The following is an 18079-nucleotide window of genomic DNA, read 5'->3' as shown; positions in this document are numbered from 1 at the left end:
AAACCAAGTGAAGTCATAACAGCTTCACCATAACTGCAAATCCCTGAGTGCAAAGTAATTTAAAGTTACTATTTTTCCAACTCTACCCCATTTATTGCACTACCAAAGTTTGCTGTTATATTGCATGGATTGTAACATCTGCCTAAAAGAAAGTTCAGGAAACGTAGTTTCTGTAACCCTGCACCTGTGGTTTTTATTACCCCAGAGCTTTTTCTGTACTTGGTTTTTATCTATGTTAAATTGATTATAAATTAATTACACTGAACTATCTCCTGTATTTGCTGCTAAGTGCTGCAGACACTGTTGGATAGCTGTTAGGGTATAAAAGCAAACTGTAGATCTCCTGGTCTCCTGGAGCTAATGGTTGTTGCCAAACTCTTAAAATCTCCTTTTTTTTCTTAGCCAAGTGTCAAAGAGCTGCTAAAGTGTCACTTTAAAGGGGTACTCTGCTGCTCAGCTTTGGAACAAAATCTTCTGAATGCTTAGTGTCGGCATCGGGAGCTCGTGATGTCATAGCCCCGCCCCTCATTACATCACACCCTGCCCCCTCAATGTCACGCCCCCTCCCATAGACTTACATTGAGGGGCGTGATGTCATGAGGGGCGGGGCTATGACATTACGAGATCCCGGCGCCTGCTCTAAGCATTCGGAACATTTTGTTCCAAACGCTGAGCAGTGGTGGAGTACCCCTTTAATGGCACGTCTCCTCGCTGCCTTAACTTTCCATCCTCTCCTTTACTGATAAGCAGAGCCCTGTGCATCAATCAAGTAGGAAGGGGCTTGGAGGTAAGGGTGAGCAAGGAGGTGTGCCAGGCTGTGCCACTTGATCAGCTTGATTCCACCTCCTTGATACTTGGCTCAGAAATAAAAAAAATTTTAAAAGTTTGGTAACCAGTGGCACAGATGTGAAGTTCAAACAGGGTTTTTCCATTTTGTTTTTCAGCATAAAACAAAATACAGCCTTTACCTTCAGTTATATAAAGGCATAGTGAGCTGCCCCTCTCCCCCTGTATGTGATGTCCCGTACCGTACATTGTACCGCACCTTTTGTGCTAAGTCCCCAAAGTCAGAGTTCCTGCACACCGGTAGGATCCTCCTGGTGAGATGGCCCTTTGTCACCTCTTCCTTCTTTAATTTTATGTGTTAGATGTATATAATTTATATATATATATATATATATATATATATGTATAGTACTTCCAGGACCTTAGGTCACATGACTAATAAGCCTACTGTTAGGTTAAGCTTAAGGACCTTCCAGGTCACGTGAGTGGGTCACATGATGTACCACAATGCTTTGTGAAGGGACTGACAGTTGGTGGAACCAATAAGCTATGAGTCTGCCCCTTGCCATATAAGGGCGCTGTTACCCAATCATCGCTCTCTTTCCCTTGGGATATGACAGCGAGCGGAGCTCTGTGCAAAGCTGGCAGACAAATCTAGGCCTGAAGCCTGTTAACTTCAGCCGGATACCAAACCGTGAGTTCAACTAAACTCAATCCTAAATCTACGTGACTACTGAACCTAAAATCAAACCCTAGATTCAGTGGAACGGCGTAGGGCAGGCGTCAGAGCTTGTTCCCTACAGGGTCCCAGCCAACTGTGAGGAACTTAAAGGACAACTGTAGTGCCCGGGCCTCAAAAATAAACAAAATAAACTCATACATACTTTCCTACGAGTCCTACGGTCCAGCAGTGCTGACATCATTCCACTTCCTGGGGACGCCGCAGAGCCGTCGGCGTATCACCGGCCGTAGCGATGTCCTGCCCCGGTCGGTGATAGGCTGAGCCCACGTTCATGTAAGAAGCCGGCCAGAGCTCCTTATATGACAGTGGGCTCAGCCTATCACCGACCGGGGCGGGACTTCGCTACGGCCGGTGATACGCCAATGGCTCTGCGGTGTCCCCGTCCCCAGGAAGTGGAATGACTGCCGGACTCTGAGGCCTGTGCCGGACCAACGGGGGCTCGTAGGAAGGTATGTATGAGTTTATTTTGTTTATTTTTGAGGCCCGGGCACGGGCATATATAAATGTGTACCACTACAGTTGTCCTTTAAAGTCCGGTCCTCTGTAAAGACTGTTACTACTGTTAACCTGCATAAAAGTTGCAGTAAAGTTATTTCCAGTTTACTAAACCTCCGATTGTGGACAGTCCTTTATTCCTCTCTATTGTTCCTGGGACGGGTGGCGATGGGATATATATATATATATATATATATATATATATATATATATATATATATATAGAGGAAGAACCCGCACCCTGGCGTCACAACAGTTATGGGTTAATACAACACCCTTTCATCACTGCACAGCTACACCCTACCTACCCTACATCCCCACAAGCTTACCACATAGCATTTAGTCAAACATTTCTAGTAAGAATAACAGAAGAAATGCACTTCTCAGTCCTTTAAAAGAAAGATTTGTTTTTTCACAGGGAATATGAATATTTATTAAAACAGACATTTCCAGAAAGTGAACAGGTCCACTTTAAGGATCTCTAAAATACAACTGTTGAGGTCAGTAATAAATATAAGACGTTATACGAATATGTAGCTTAACAATAGCTGGGGATTAGTTACAGGAGATCTGGTAATAAGCTGTGTACCCTGTACAGCCTTAAAGGGGTATTCAGGCTTTATACATCTTATCCCCTACTCAAAGGCCCCTGTCACGCCCCCTCCCATAGACATGAATGGGGGGGGTGTGACTTGATGTCACTAGGGGGCATGGCCGTGATATCACGTCACCGTCTTGGGACCCCTGCGATCATGCACCCTTTTGATAGGGGATAAGATGTATAAAGCCAGAATACTCCTTTAAATCTGCGAAATGTAGAAAAGAGGGGTGTACCGTTCACTAGTGCAACTAATGGAACATGTATAATCGTACAATGGTATAATGGAATGTAGGTCCAATCACAAAGTTTAAATATTGTATATGCTTTGGTACTATATAAGGTGCCATAGCGCTTTATATAATAAGAGAACATATACAAATGGTGACCTTGGGGGAGATTTATCAAAACCTGTGCAGAGTAAAAGTTACTGATTTGCCCAAAGCAACGAATCAGATCACTTAATTCATTTTAAAAAAAGCCTGTGAAAAATAAAAGAAGTGATCTGATAGGTTGCTATGGGCAGCAACATTTCCTATGAACATGTTTTGAGAAATCTCCCCCCTTATTCCATCTGCTGCTATAATATGTATTATGTATATTTGAATTGCACCTTTTTTTTTTTTATAAATTGTTTTACTATTGTAACATTCTTTGAGAGCGACTGCAAGGGCCCTGCTGTTGGCTCTATAACTATTTCATAGTAATCCTTTAACCCTGTATAAATGGGAATCTAAATATATTCAGCAATTAAATTATATTTTTATTTAAACTTTGTGATTGGACCTACATTCCATTATACCATTGTACGATCATACATGTTCCATTAGTTGCACTAGAGAATGGTACACCCCTCTTTTCTACATTTTGCTAGTAATAAAAAGTAGACATTAATGTAGCTGCCCATTATGGTGCTGTTTTTTGTTTTTTTTACCAAGTACAAAAGAGCTTGGTGGATATTTCCTCCTATATCTTTTTACCTTTCCGCATCTACTTCATTAAAGGGGTACTCTGCCCCTGGACACCTTATTGCCTATGCAAAGGTTAGGGGATAGGATGTCTGATCCATTCATGTCTATGGGAGGGGGCTTGATGGCTGTAATCGCTTGCCATGCCCCCCCCCCCCCCCCCATAGACATGAAGGGGTCGGGGCGTGACGTCACGACCACAGCTGCCCGAAACCAGCGTTCTGAACAAAAAGGTCCCAGTGGCCGGAAACCAACCCGGCAATCGGGGGGGAGTACTCCTTTAAAGGAAAACAGTCATCCCGTTAACCCACACTAGACCTAATACACCAGGTTATAGTGCGGGTGAACAGGAGACCGATGGGGCATCTCTTACTAATATACATACCTGCAGTCCGGCGCCCGGTCCCTCTGAAGATCAGCTTCTATCTGCACAGAATTGTGGGCTGGAGGCAGGCCCGCCGTCTGGATTTGAATATTCATGGTTGCTGGTCACGTGAGCACTCAGTAGGCTGTAGCGCTCACATGACCAGCGTCCATGAATATTTGAATCCAGCCGGTGGGCCCGCCTCCAGCACATATATAAGCCAATCTTCAGAGGGACCGGATGCTGAACTGCAGGTATGTATACTAATCAGAGACCCCGCATCGGTCTCCTGTTCACCTGCACTATAACCCTGTGTATTGGGTTTAGTGTGGGTGAACGGGATAACTGTTTTCCTTGAATAACATCACGGTACATCTGGAGCAGATAGTTGATGGTAACAATCAAGGCCAGACCCCCTCTCTTTTAGAGCCCTATAGCAGCTGTACAGTATGCCTCTATGGCACTAATATCTAAGTTTAAGGCTTTTTTGCTGCTAACATTAAGTACAGAGATTTCATCTCTAGTGTAATCTTTAGCTAACATTGCATAACGGAAGATATGCGCAGAACTTTAGGAATGTAGTTATAGATAGCGATAAGATATCACCGTTTACATGTCAATTATTTGACAAAAATTTGGCTGACTAATAATAGTTTTATGGAATCAGTAAAACTTACAAGGTCTATAATACACAAAGAACTTTAAAAAAATGTAACTAAACTTTCTTCAACAATGACAAAGATTCAGCAGGCTCTACATCTCTATACCCTGTTCAAAACAGTGGCTTGTTTGTCTTAAAGGGGTACTCCGCCACTAGAATATGTTCGTCGAAAACTATCGAAGATGTCTGATTGCGGGGGTCCTGCCGCTGGGACCCCCACGATCACTGCTGCGGCACCCCAGCCATCCGGTGCACAGAGTGAACAGTTCGCTCCGTGCCGGATGACTAGCAATGCAGCGCCAGAGGCTTGTGACCTCAAGCCCACGCCCCCCTTATGATGTCATGCCCTCCCTCTAAATGCAAGTCTATGTGAGGGAGCATGGTGGCCGTCACGTCCCCTCCTATAGACTTGCATTGTGGGGGTGTGGCATCATTAGGGGGCGTGGCCATGACATCACAAGCCTCCAGCACCACAGCCGGCATTCTAAACAAACATCAGGTGCTGCAGGGAGATTGTTGGGAGACCCAGTGGCCCCATGAACAGACATCAAGTACCCCTTTAATGTTTATCACCCAGCACCTGGGGCACATTGCTCAACAATCTCCCCCTAGCTATACTGTTGTATTTGTTCATTGTATAGATTATCTGGGATAAAAAAAGGTCATATATATATATATATATATATATATATATATATGGTTGGGGGTGGTTTAAAAATATAAAAGTGCTTTAACAACAGCTGCTGCTCGGTTTCCACTCTTCACTGCTTCTTCCTGGTTCCTGTGACATGCCATCCCTGCTGGACGACCCCCTTCAGCTAATCACTGGCCACAGCGCGGTACCATCTCAGTAAAGAAGGGACACCTACACATTACACTTACTAGTGCTTGTAGGGCTTTTCATTATAAATCCAGAGGAATTACTATAGAGTTGGTCCCAACTTTGCTGTTATCCAGCCTTCACTCATCTGAGAAGGTTTTCTACAAGACTTTGTAGGGTGTCTGTTTGAAATTTTGCCTGGCTCACAATCTTAATTCTAGTTCATCCTAAGGGTAGGGTCACACATAACAGATTCGCAGCGTATTTTACGCTGCAGATCCGCCGGTAACCTACCCATTTTGTGTCTCCCGCTGTTGCCACCCCCGTTCACCGGCCTCGCCCTGCCCCTGGCCTGCTCACAGCGGCAATCTTCCGGTACGAGCAGCCACACACGGGGCCTGCGAGTCGCCAAGTCCACTCAGACATTGCACTCCACATGAGCAAAATGGGTCGGGTCACCAACGGATCTGCAGCATAAAATACACTGCGGACCGTTACATGTGACCCTACCCTAAAGGTGCCACATCTCTGAACACATCTCCACTGCTCCAGAGTCGAGTGGCGGTGAGCTTTACACCACTCCATCTAACTCCTGGCATTGTGCTTGGTGATGTAAAGTTTCCATGCAGATGCGCGGCCATAGAAACCCATGCCATAAAGATCCCGGCAGGAACAATTTTTGTGCTGATTTAACATCATGTGAGGTTTCTTCAGCACTTGGACTGGCCTATTGAATGCAGACCACGCTGACTTGACAGATGACAGGGACTGACTTGACTCATAAAGCTATGACTGTAGCTTATTTGAATTGATGTTGGCTGCAGGACTTGACTTTGAGGTCTCCAACACTCTGGACACACACACTAGGCATGACTGCACTGCAAGTGGTGAAAAACAGGTGATGACATGTTTCGGGAGGTGCCCTCCCTTCCTCAGATCAGAAGGAAGGGAGGGGCACCTCCCGAAATGCGTCATCACCTGTTTTTTATTTTCTAACTAAATAAAAGTGGTTCCACTGCGAACCTTTTAAAAAATCTTCTAGTCCATCCTCTTCAATTGAGGGAGCCGCAGCGCCATCACTAAAGGGTTCTGGTCTCTTCATCTCTGTATCCAGGCCAGCAGCACTGCTGGATCCTGCAACCCTAGAGGCAAGCAGCGGCTACAACTTCACTAGTACCCCATTTTCCACTGGGGTGATAGGCTTTGCATAGGTGAGCAGCCATCCATATGGTCCTTGGGCCAATCCCCTGACCTACTGCTCCTCCTACCAAGGGTAATGCACTAGGCGCCGGTATCGGTCTCTCTTTCTTTTTTCCAAACAGATTCTATTATTGGAAGGGGCCCATTTCCAAACAGCAATGTTAAGATCTCTCCACAGGTGTTCAATGGGATTTAGATCTGGACTCATTGCTGCCACTTCAGAACTCTCCAGCACTTTGTTGCCATCCATTTCTGGGTGCTTTTTGACGTCTGGACAAAATTATTGGCTCCCTTAACTTAATATTTGGTTGCACACCCTTTGGAAAAAATAACTGAAATCAGTCACTTTCTATAACCATCAATAAGCTTCTTATACCTCTCAGCCGAAATGTTGGACCACTCTTCCTTTGCAAACTGCTTCAGGTCTCTCTTATTGGAAGGGCGCCTTTTCCCAACAACAATTTTAAGATCTCTCCACAGGTGTTCAATGGGATTTAGATCTGGACTCATTGCTGTTCACTTCAAAACTCTCCAGCTCTTTGTTGCCATCCATTTCTTGGTGATTTTTGATGTATGTTTAGGGTCATTGTCCTGCTGGAAGACCCAAGATCTCGGACGAAAACCCAGCTTTCTTACACTGGGCTGTACAGTGCGACCCAAAACTATTGGTAATCCTTAGATTTCATGATGCCTTGTACACATCCAAGGCACCCAGTGCCAGAGGCAGCAAAACAACCCCAAAACATCAGTGAACCTCCACCATATTTCACTGTAGGTACTGTGTTCTTTTCTTTGTAGGCCTCATTCTGTTTTCAGTAAACAGTAGAATGGCTTTACCAAAAAGCTTGGTCTCATCTGTCCACAAGATGTTTTCCCAGAAGGATTTTGGCTTACTCAAGTTGATTTTGGCAAAATGTAGTCTTGCTTTTTTATTTTTGTCAGCAGTGGGGTCCTCCTGAGTCTCCTGCCATAGTGTTTCATTTAATTTAAATGTCGACGTATAGTTTGCGCTGACACTGATGCTCCCTGAGCCTGCAGGACAGCTTAAATATATTTGGAACTTGTTTGGGGCTGCTTTTCCACCATCAATCCTGTGTTGGCACCTTTCATCAATTTTTCTCTTTCAGCCATGCCCAGTGAGATTAGCTACAGTAAATTGGGTTGCAAACTTCTTGATAATGTTGCGCACTGTTGACAAAGGCAAATCTAGATCTCTGGAGATGGACTTGTAACCTTGAGTGTTGATATTTTTCCACAATTTTGGTTCTCAAGTCCTCAGACAGTTCTCTTCTCCTCTTTCTGTTATGCTTATTGTGGCCCACACAGACACACAACGCAAAGACCAAGTAAACTTCTCTCCTTTTTATCTGCTTTCAGGTGTGATTTTTATATTGCCCACACCTGTTACTTGCCCCAGGTGAGTTTAACCCATTAAGGACCCAGCCATTTTACACCTTAGGACCCGGCCATTTTTGAACATCTGACCACTGTCACTTTAAACATTAATAACTCTGGAATGCTTTTAGTTATCATTCTGATTCCGAGATTGTTCTTTCGTGACATATTCTACTTTAACATAGTGGTAAAATTTTGTGGTAACTTGCATCCTTTCTTGGTGAAAAATCCCAAAATTTGATGAAAAATTAGAAAATTTTGCATTTTTCTAACTTTGAAGCTCTCTGCTTGTAAGGAAAATGGATATTCCAAATATTTTTTTTATTTTATTCACATATACAATATGTCTAATTTATGTTTGAATCATAAAATTGACGTGTTTTTACTTTTGGAAGACACCAGAGGGCTTCAAAGTTCAGCAGCAATTTTCCAATTTTTCACAAAATTTTCAAACTCACTATTTTTCAGGGACCAGTTCAGGTTTGAAGTGGATTTGAAGGGTCTTCATATTAGAAATACCCCATAAAAGACCCCATTATAAAAACTGCACCCCCCAAAGTATTCAAAATGACATTCAGTCAGCATTTTAACCCTTTAGGTGTTTCACAGGAATAGCAGCAAAGTGAAGGAGAAAATTCACAATCTTCATTTTTTACACTCGCATTTTCTTGTAGACCCAATTTTTTAATTTTTATAAGGGGTAAAAGGAGAAAATGTATACTTATATTTGTAGCCCAATTTCTCTTGAGTAAGCACATACCTCATATGTAAAGTGTTCGGCGGGCGCAGTAGAGGGCTCAGAAGCGAAGGAGCGACAAGGGGATTTTGGAGAGTACGTTTTTCAGAAATGGTTTTTGGGGGGCATGTTGCATTTAGGAAGCCCCTATGGTGCCAGAACAGCAAAAAAAAAACACATGCTATATCATTTTGGAAACTAAACCCCTTGAGGAACGTAACAAGGAATTAAGTGAGCCTTAATACCCCACAGGTGTTTCACGACTTTTGCATATGTAAAAAATATTTATATATTTTTCACTAAAATGTGTGTTTCCCCCCAAATTTCACATTTTTGCAAGGGTTAATAGCAGAAAATACCCCCCAAAATTTGTAACCCCATCTCTTCTGAGTATAGAGGTACCCCATAAGTTGACCTGAAGTGCACTACGGGCGAACTACAATGCTCAGGAGAGAAGGAGTCATATTTGGCTTTTTGAGAGCAAATTTTGCTCGGGGGCATGTCGCATTTAGGAAGCCCCTATGGTGCCAGGACAGCAAAAAAAAACACATGGCATACCATTTTGGAAACTAGATCCCATTAGGAATGTAACAAGGAATTAAGTGAGCCTTAATACCCCACAGGGGTTTCACGACTTTTGCATACGTAAAAAAAAAAAATCACTAAAATGTGTGTTTCCCCCCCAAATTTCACATTTATGCAAGGGTTAATTGCAGAAAATACCCCCCAGAATTTGTAACCCCATCTCTTCTGAGTATGGAGGTACTCCATAAGTTGACCTGAAGTGCATTGCGGGCGAACTACAATGCTCAGAAGAGAAGGCGTCATATTTAGCTTTATGAGAGCAAATTTTGCTCGGGGGGCATGTCGCATTTAGGAGGCCCCTATGGTGCCAGGACAGCAAAATAACCTCCACATGGCATACCATTTTGGAAACTAGACCCCTTGAGGAACGTGACAAGGGGTACAGTGAGCATTTACCCCCACTGGTGTCTGTCAGATCTTTGGAACAGTGGGCTGTACAAATTTTTTAGTTTGCACAGCCCATTGTTCCAAAGATCTGTCAGACACCAGTGGGGTGTAAATTCTCACTGCACCCCTCATTACATTCTGTGAGGGGTGTAGTTTCCAAAATGGGGTCACATGTGGGGTTTTGTGTTTTTTTTGCGTTTGTCAAAACCGCTGTAACAATCAGCCACCCCTGTGCAAATCACCTCAAATGTACATGGTGCACTCTTCCTTCTGGGCCTTGTTGTGCGCCCCCAGAGCACTTTGCGCCCACATATGGGGTATCTCCGTAGTCAGGAGAAACTGCATTACAAATTTTGGGGGGCTTTACTCCCTTTTACCTCTTGTCAAAATGAAAAGTATAGGGCAACACCAGCATGTTAGTGTAAAATTTTTTTTTTTTACACTAACATGCTGGTGTAGACCCCAACTTCCCCTTTTCATAATGGGCGAAAGGAGAAAAAGCCCCCCAAAATTTGTTAGGCAATTTCTCCCGAGTACGGCGATACCCCATATGTGGCCCTAAACTGTTGCCTTGAAATACGACAAGGCTCCGAAGTGAGAGTGCCATGCGCATTTGAGGCCTGAATTAGGGATTTGCATAGGGGTACATAGGGGTATTCTACGCCAGCGATTCCCAAACAGGGTGCCTCCAGCTGTTGCAAAACTCCCAGCATGCTTGGACAGTCAACGGCTGTCCGGCAATACTGGGAGTTGTTGTTTTGCAACAGCTGGAGGCTCCATTTTGGAAACAGTGGCGTACCAGACGTTTTTCATTTTTATTGGGGAGGGGAGGGGGGCTGTGTAGGGGTATGTGTATATGTAGTGTTTTTTTACTTATTTTATTTTATTTTGTGTTAGTGTAGTGTAGTGTTTTTAGGGTAGAGTCACACAGGCGGGGGATTACTGCGAGTTTCCCGCTGCGAGTTTGAGCTGCCGCGCAAAATTTGCTGCATCACAAACTTGCAGCCTGATACTTACTGTAAGCCCCCTGCCCATGTGAATGTACCCTGTACATTCACGGGGGGGGGGGGGGGGGGGGAACCTGCAGCTGTTGCAAAACTACAACTCCCAGCATGCACGGTCTATCAGTGCATGCTGGTAGGTATAGTTTTGCAACAGCTGGAGGCACACGGGTTGGGAAACACTGAGTTAGGAAACAGACAATGTTTCCCAACCAGTGTGCCTCCAGTTGTTGCAAAACCACAACTCCCAGCATGCCCAGACAGCCGAAGGGCATATTGGGAGTAGTGGTTACGCAACAGCTGGAGGAGAACAGTTTGGGGACCACTGTGTAGTGGTGTCCAAGCTGTAGCCCTCCAGATGTTGTAAAACTACAACTCCCAGTATGCCAAAACTGTCCAGGCATGCTGGGAGTTGTAGTTCTGCAACATCTGAAGGGCCAGATGTTACAGAACTACAACTCCCAGCATGCCTGGACAGTAAGGGCATGCTGAGGATGTGTAGTTTTGCAACATCTGGAAGGGAACAGTGGTCTCCAAACTGTGGACCTCCAGATGTTGCAAAACTGCAACTCCCAGCATGCCCAGACGCCAAGGGCTGTCTGGGCATGCTGGGAGTTTTAGTATACAGGGTCCCCTTACAGCAATGCATGTCGCTTTACGGCGACGTGCATTGCTGTAAAGGGCCCGACCGTGGCTGATGAGGAACTCGCCTGTCGCCGCCGCTGTCTTCATCGCCGGGATCCGGGTCTTCAGGGACGAGGTAAGTACCGGGGCCGGTCCCCAGCACTCCCCCGTCCCCCGCCACGTCCTCCGGTCTTCCTCCTGTCCTCTCCGGACATCCAGCGGCCGGGCAGAGCGGGAGGAAGTAACCGCCCCCCCTACGATCAGTCGGTTAGCTAACCGAAGGATCGCAGGGGATAGGAGGAGGTGGCAGGCTTGCCACCTCGCTCCTATACTTTAGCATGGTCCTGGCTGTCTGTGACAGCCGGGATCATGCAAAATTACCGGGCGGTCGGGTCCCAGAGATCCGATCAGCCCGGTATCGTCGCAGATCGCAGGGGTGATTTCCCTAGCGACTTGCGGCCTACATGGCCCCCCTTGGCGTTTGCCCTGGATGCCTGCTGAAGCATTTCAGCAGGCATCCGCTTCCGATCTCTGCCCGGGGTGCGGCAGAGACCAGAGAAAAATCTTATTTTTCCACAATTTTGAAAGGGTGCCAATAATTTTGCCCAGACGTTTTTGGAGTTTGGTGACATTATGTCCACCATGTTTCCTCCCTTTTTTGGTTTAGTTACAATACACACAAGCGAATAAACATGTATATAGCAAAACATGTGTTACTGCAATCCTTTTCTGTGAGAAATACTTCATTTTCTTGAAAAATGTCAGGGGTGCCAACGTTCACGGCCATGACTGTGTGTATATATATGAGAAAAGAAAACAATGTATCTATAGATAGATATGAGAAAAAAAACTTTTTGGGGGGTTTGGGAATTTGTACTAAGAGGTCAAATTTATATTTGTAGTTTCATTTCTTTTTACTTTTTCAAATAGAGGTTAAATTGACGTCTTTTTCAAGTTCATTGACAGCATCATAGATCATCTATTGGAACATTTATCCTAAAGTGCCCTCTACTGGTCTAACTGGAGTACAACATGTAAGAAAAAAATATACTGAAAAATAATCGGGCAGAAGTTGCTTTTCATATTTATTTGATTTATATAGCGCCAACATATTCCACGGGGCTGCACGGAGCTTGTCGCCATAACAGTTCCTCTGCCTCTTAAGGGCTTCCAATCTAGAATTCTCTAAATGGAAAAAGGTGATGGGCTATATCTCCCATAAGTGAGTCCACTCCTCACATTATATATACAGTATCTCCCATAAGTGACTCCACCCCTCACATTATATATACAGTATATCCCATAAGTGACTCCACCCCTCACATTATATATACAGTATATCCCATAAGTGAGTCCACCCCTCACAGTATATATACAGTATATCCCATAAGTGAGTCCACCCCTCACATTATATATACAGTATCTCCCATAAGTGAGTCCACCCCTCACATTATATATACAGTATATCCCATAAGTGACTCCACCCCTCACATTATATATACAGTATATCCCATAAGTGAGTCCACCCCTCACATTATATATACAGTATATCCCATAAGTGACTCCACCCCTCACATTATATATACAGTATATCCCATAAGTGATTCCACCCCTCACATTATATATACAGTATCTCCCATAAGTGAGTCCACCCCTCACATTATATATACAGTATCTCCCATAAGTGAGTCCACCCCTCACAATATAAATACAGTGGCCCTCATTTACTAAAGGAGAACCGACGTTTTTTCTCGGTTATTGCGCCCAAAATTTGGTCGCATCCCGCGTGCGACCAAATCTGCGCCCAAAATTTAGGCGCACAACCTTCATTTTCAAAAACCTTCATTTTCAAAATGGGCGTGGTTTACTCAAAAATGGGCATTAGCCCGACAAAATGGAAAAAATCACTCGGAGTAATTGTGAAATCACTCTGAAAAAAGTGTGATTTCTCAACTCTGAAAAACCGACAGCCCAGGGGTCGAGTGAAAATGGAAAAATGGAGTGTTATTGAGGAAGGGACAGCTGACCATTGTGGTTCATGATTAAATTACTTGTTTCATACTTTAAAAGCATTTTTAACCCCTCAACGCTTTTATGATTAAATTATGTAATAGATTTTTTTAATTTATATATATATATATATATATATATATATATATATATATATATATATTTGGTTATATATATTTTTTAAAAACTCTTGGGTTGTTAACCCATTAACAATCATGAATGTAAAGTTACATCCTTGTGCAGAGTAACTTTACTTTATTTATTTGGTTTCATTTTTATTTTTCCAGTCCGACACTTTTTATTCCCGTGCGACAGAATTTAATATCGTGCGACACAAAAAAAAAATGACACATGCGACAGATTAGTAAATCACAAGGAAAAAAAAGACGAGTACACTGAAAAAAAAAACTAACCGACACTCCAGTCTTTGTAAATGAGGGCCAGTATGTCCCATAAGTGAGTCCACCCCTCACATTATATATAGTATCTCCCATAAGTGAGTCCACCCCTCACATTATATATACAGTATATCCCATAAGTGACTCCACCCCTCACATTATATATACAGTATCTCCCATAAGTGAGTCCACCCCTCACATTATATATACAATATATCCCATAAGTGAGTCCACCCCTCACATTATATACAGTATCTCCCATAAGTGAGTCCACCCCTCACAATATATATACAGTATCTCCCATAAGTGAGTCCACCGCTCACATTATATATACAGTATCTCCCATAAGTGAGTCCACCCCTCACATTATATATACAGTATCTCCCATGAGTGACTCCACCCCTCACATTATATACAGTATCTCCCATAAGTGAGTCCACCCCTCACATTATATACAGTATCTCCAATAAGTGAGTCCACCCCTCCCATTATATACTGTCTCTCCCATAAGTGAGTCCACCCCTCACATTATATATACAGTATCTCCTATAAGTGCGTCCACCCCTCACATTATATACAGTATCTCACATAAGTGAGTCCACTCCTCACATTATATATACAGTATCTCCCATAAGTGAGTCCACCCCTCACATTATATACAGTATCTCCCATAAGTGAGTCCACCCCTTGCATTATATATACAGGATCTCCCATAAGTGAGTCCACCCCTCTCAGTATATATACAGTATCTCCCATAAGTGAGTCCACCCTTCACATTATATATACAGTATCTCCTATAAGTGAGTCCACTCCTCACATTATACACTACTCAAAAAAATAAAGGGAACACTAAGATAACACATCCTGGATCTGAATGAATGAACTAATCGTATGAAATACTTTTGTCTTTACATAGTTGAATGTATTGACAACAAAAATTATCAATGGAAATCAAATCTATCAGCCCATGGAGGTCTGGATATTGAGTCACACTCAAAATCAAAGTGGAAAACCACACTACAGGCTGATCCAACTTTGATGTAATGTTTTTAAAACAAGTCAAAATGGGGCTCAGTAATGTGTGTGGCCTCCACGTGCCCGTATTAACTCCCTACAACGCCTGGGCATGCTCCTGATTAGGTGGCGGATGGTCTCCTGAGGGATTTCCTCCCAGACCTGAACTAAAGCATCCGCCAACTCCTGGACAGTCTGTGGTGCAACGTGGCATTGGGGGATGGAGCAAGACATGATGTCCCAGATGTGCTCAATCGGATTCAGGTCTGGGGAATGGGCGGCCAGTCCATAGCATCAATGCCTTCCTCTTGAAGGAAATACTGACACACTCCAGCCACATGAGGTCTAGCATTGTCTCTCATTAGGAGGAACCCTAGCCAACCGCACCAGCATATGGTCTCACAAGGGGTCTGAGGATCTCATCTCGGTACCTAATGGCAGGTAAGGCTACCTCTGGCAAGCACATGGAGGGCTGTGCAGCCCCCAAAGAAATGCCACCCCACACCATTACTGACCCACCGCCAAACCGTTCATGCTGGAGGCAGAAGAACGTTCTCCACGGCATCTCCAACTCTGTCACATCTGTCACATGTGCTCAGTGTGAACCTGCTTTCATCTGTGAAGAGAACAGGGCGCCAGTGGCAAATTTGCCAATCTTGGTGTTCTCTGGCAAATGCCAAACATCCTGAACGGTGTTGGGCTGTAAGCACAACCCACACCTGTGGACACCGGGCCCTCATACCACCCTCATGGAGTCTGTTTCTGACCATTTTAGTGGACACATGCACATTTGTGGCCTGCTGGAGGTCATTTTGCAGGGCTCTGGCAGTGCTCCTCCTGCACAGGTAACGATCCTGCTGCGGGGTTGTTGCCCTCCTACGGCCTCCTCCCCGTTTCCTGATGTACTGGCCTGTCTCCTGGTATTGCCTCCATGCTCTGGGCACTACGCTGACAGGCACAGCAAACCTTCTTGCCACAGCTTGCTTTGATGTACCATCCTGGATGAACTGCACTCCCTGAGCCACTTGTGTGGTTTGTAGTCTCATACTACCACTAGAGTGAAAGCACCGCCAGCATTCAAAAGTGACCAAAACATCAGCCAGGAAGCATAGGAACTGAGAAGTAGTCTGTGGTCACCACCTGCAGAACCACTCCTTTATTGGGGTGTCTTGCTAATTGCCTCTAATTTCCACCTGTTGTCTGTTCCATTTTTACAACAGCATGTGAAATTGATTGTCAATCAGAGTTGCTTCCTGAGTCGACAATGTGATTTCACAGAAGTGTGATTGACTTGGAGTTACATTGTGTTGTTTAAGTGTTCCCTTTATTTTTTTGAGACATGTATATACAGTATATCTCATAAGTAAATCCACCCCTTACATTTTTGTAAATAATTTCTTCTATTTTTTCATGTGACAACACTGAAGAAATGAACTTCTGCTACAATGTAATGTAGTGAGTGCTCAGACTGTATAACAGTGTTTAATGTTGTGCCCCCTGAAAATAACTCAACACACAACCAATAATGTCTAAACCTTGGCAACAAAAGTGAGTGCACCCTAAGGGGAAATGTCCAAATTGGGTCCAATGTGTAAATATTTTGTGTGGCCACCATTATTTTCCAGCACTGTCTTAAGCCTCTTGGAGCCCATAGATGCTCAATACGGTTTAGGTCTGGAGACAAGCTTGGTTAGTCCATCACCGTTACCCTCGGCTTCTTTACAAGGCAGTGGTCATTTTGTATGTGTATTTGGGGTCATTTTTAGAGATGAGCGAATTTCTGAAAAATTCAATTCAGCCGATTCACCGAATTTTCCGAAAATATTCGGTTTGGTCCTAATTTATTTGCAGCGAATCTGTATTAAAAAAACGGCTATTTCTAGCCTACAGAGAAATAAGAAAAATACAAAAATAGGTGCACTACTGTGGTAGATGTAAATAACATTGACTAACCCTCAAAACTGATGTAAAATTGAGACATTAGCCAGTATATCCTTATATGAAGGACATACTAGAGCCCGCACACCAATGCCAAGGTTTCTCAAGGGGCACAGGACCTAACACTAACCTACCTGTGCATGATAAGCACAACCAGGGGCCAGTGGGCAATTACAACAGCATTAGGTCCGACTCACAAGTTGTTCCCAGGTTAGCTCCATTGTGGCTTAGCACACATACAATGGGAGGAGGGAGACAGACTATAAGCCCCACCCAAGTTGGCTGATATGTTGCCGGCCTCACAGGTGTACCTTAATGCTACCTCAAATGATAATAAGGTGCATTAGTATAAAATTTCAACATTTTTACAACTACGAAGACGTGGTCTCAGATGGCAGGAGGTGCTCAACTCAAAATGCGGATGTGCATTTATGCTGGGGGGCAAATCCTGCACTTGGGGTCCGTTGCTATGGGCAATCCCCATCATAAAATGAATACAATGGGGGATGCCTGCAAAGGACCACAAGTACCACAATGGCATCCTACACCAGATGAAGGTGTGGATGTGTAACATATAAATTAATACAAAAATACGAAAATAGGTGACCCACTGTGGTAGATGTAAATAATAACATTGACTAACCCTCAAAACTGATGTTTGACATTAGCCAGTGTATCCTTATATGAAGGATGCATTTTTGTATTTTGCAGGCATCCTCCATTGCATGAATTCTATGCTGGGGATTGCCCATAGCAATGGTCTCCAAATGCAGGATTTGGCCCCCAAGCATAAATGTACATCTGCATTTTGGGTTGAGCACCTCCTGCCATCTGACTCCGCGTCCTCGTAGTTGTAAAAATTTTGGCCTACAGGGAGCCTCAATGGGGGTGTAGAACACTATGCCTTGCTGTAACCCACATAGTGTGTGTGCTGGGTTAGTGAAATAATACTGTTATTCAGTATGACATGCAGATTAGAGGCGTCGCTATTAGAATCAATGACACAGAGCGGCACAATGAAAGAGCCTGGAGGTGGCATCAGTATGAAGAGACCATATAGTGGCTGAATGACACAGAGTGGAGGTGGCGGCAGCATGAGGAGACCAAATAGTGCCTGAATGACACAGCGTGGAGGTGGCGGCAGCAAAAGCAGGCCATATAGTGGCTGAATGACACAGCCTGGAGGTAGAGGCAGCATGAGGAGACCATATAGTGCCTTAATGCCACAGCGTAACGGTGGCGGCATCAAGAGCAGACCATATAGTGGCTGAATGACACAGCATGGAATTCGCGACAGGATGAGTAGACCATATAGTGCCAGAATGACAAAGCCTAGAGTTGGCAGCAGCATGAGGAG

General features: G+C 44.1%; 1 long non-coding RNA gene across 2 annotated transcripts in view; it reads left to right on the top strand.

Moving 5' to 3' along the window:
- The first annotated feature begins 1331 nt into the window (after positions 1 to 1331).
- The window catches only part of LOC130295574 (uncharacterized), a 35634-nt gene continuing 18886 nt past the window's right edge, over positions 1332 to 18079 (top strand). The window contains exons 1-3 of one of the 2 annotated variants that reach the window (XR_008848915.1): positions 1332 to 1480; positions 2442 to 2523; positions 12293 to 12428. This is a non-coding gene — a long non-coding RNA (uncharacterized LOC130295574). Of the gene's footprint in view, positions 1481 to 2441; positions 2524 to 12292; positions 12429 to 18079 lie in introns of those variants that run through there. The other variant, XR_008848916.1, reaches the window with a different exon arrangement.

The sequence above is a fragment of the Hyla sarda genome, chromosome 11 (genome assembly GCF_029499605.1).
Source record: "Hyla sarda isolate aHylSar1 chromosome 11, aHylSar1.hap1, whole genome shotgun sequence".
Classification (NCBI taxonomy): domain Eukaryota; kingdom Metazoa; phylum Chordata; class Amphibia; order Anura; family Hylidae; genus Hyla; species Hyla sarda.
The sequence above is the reverse complement of the archived record's forward strand: the minus strand, read 5'-3'. Positions and strand labels throughout refer to the sequence as shown.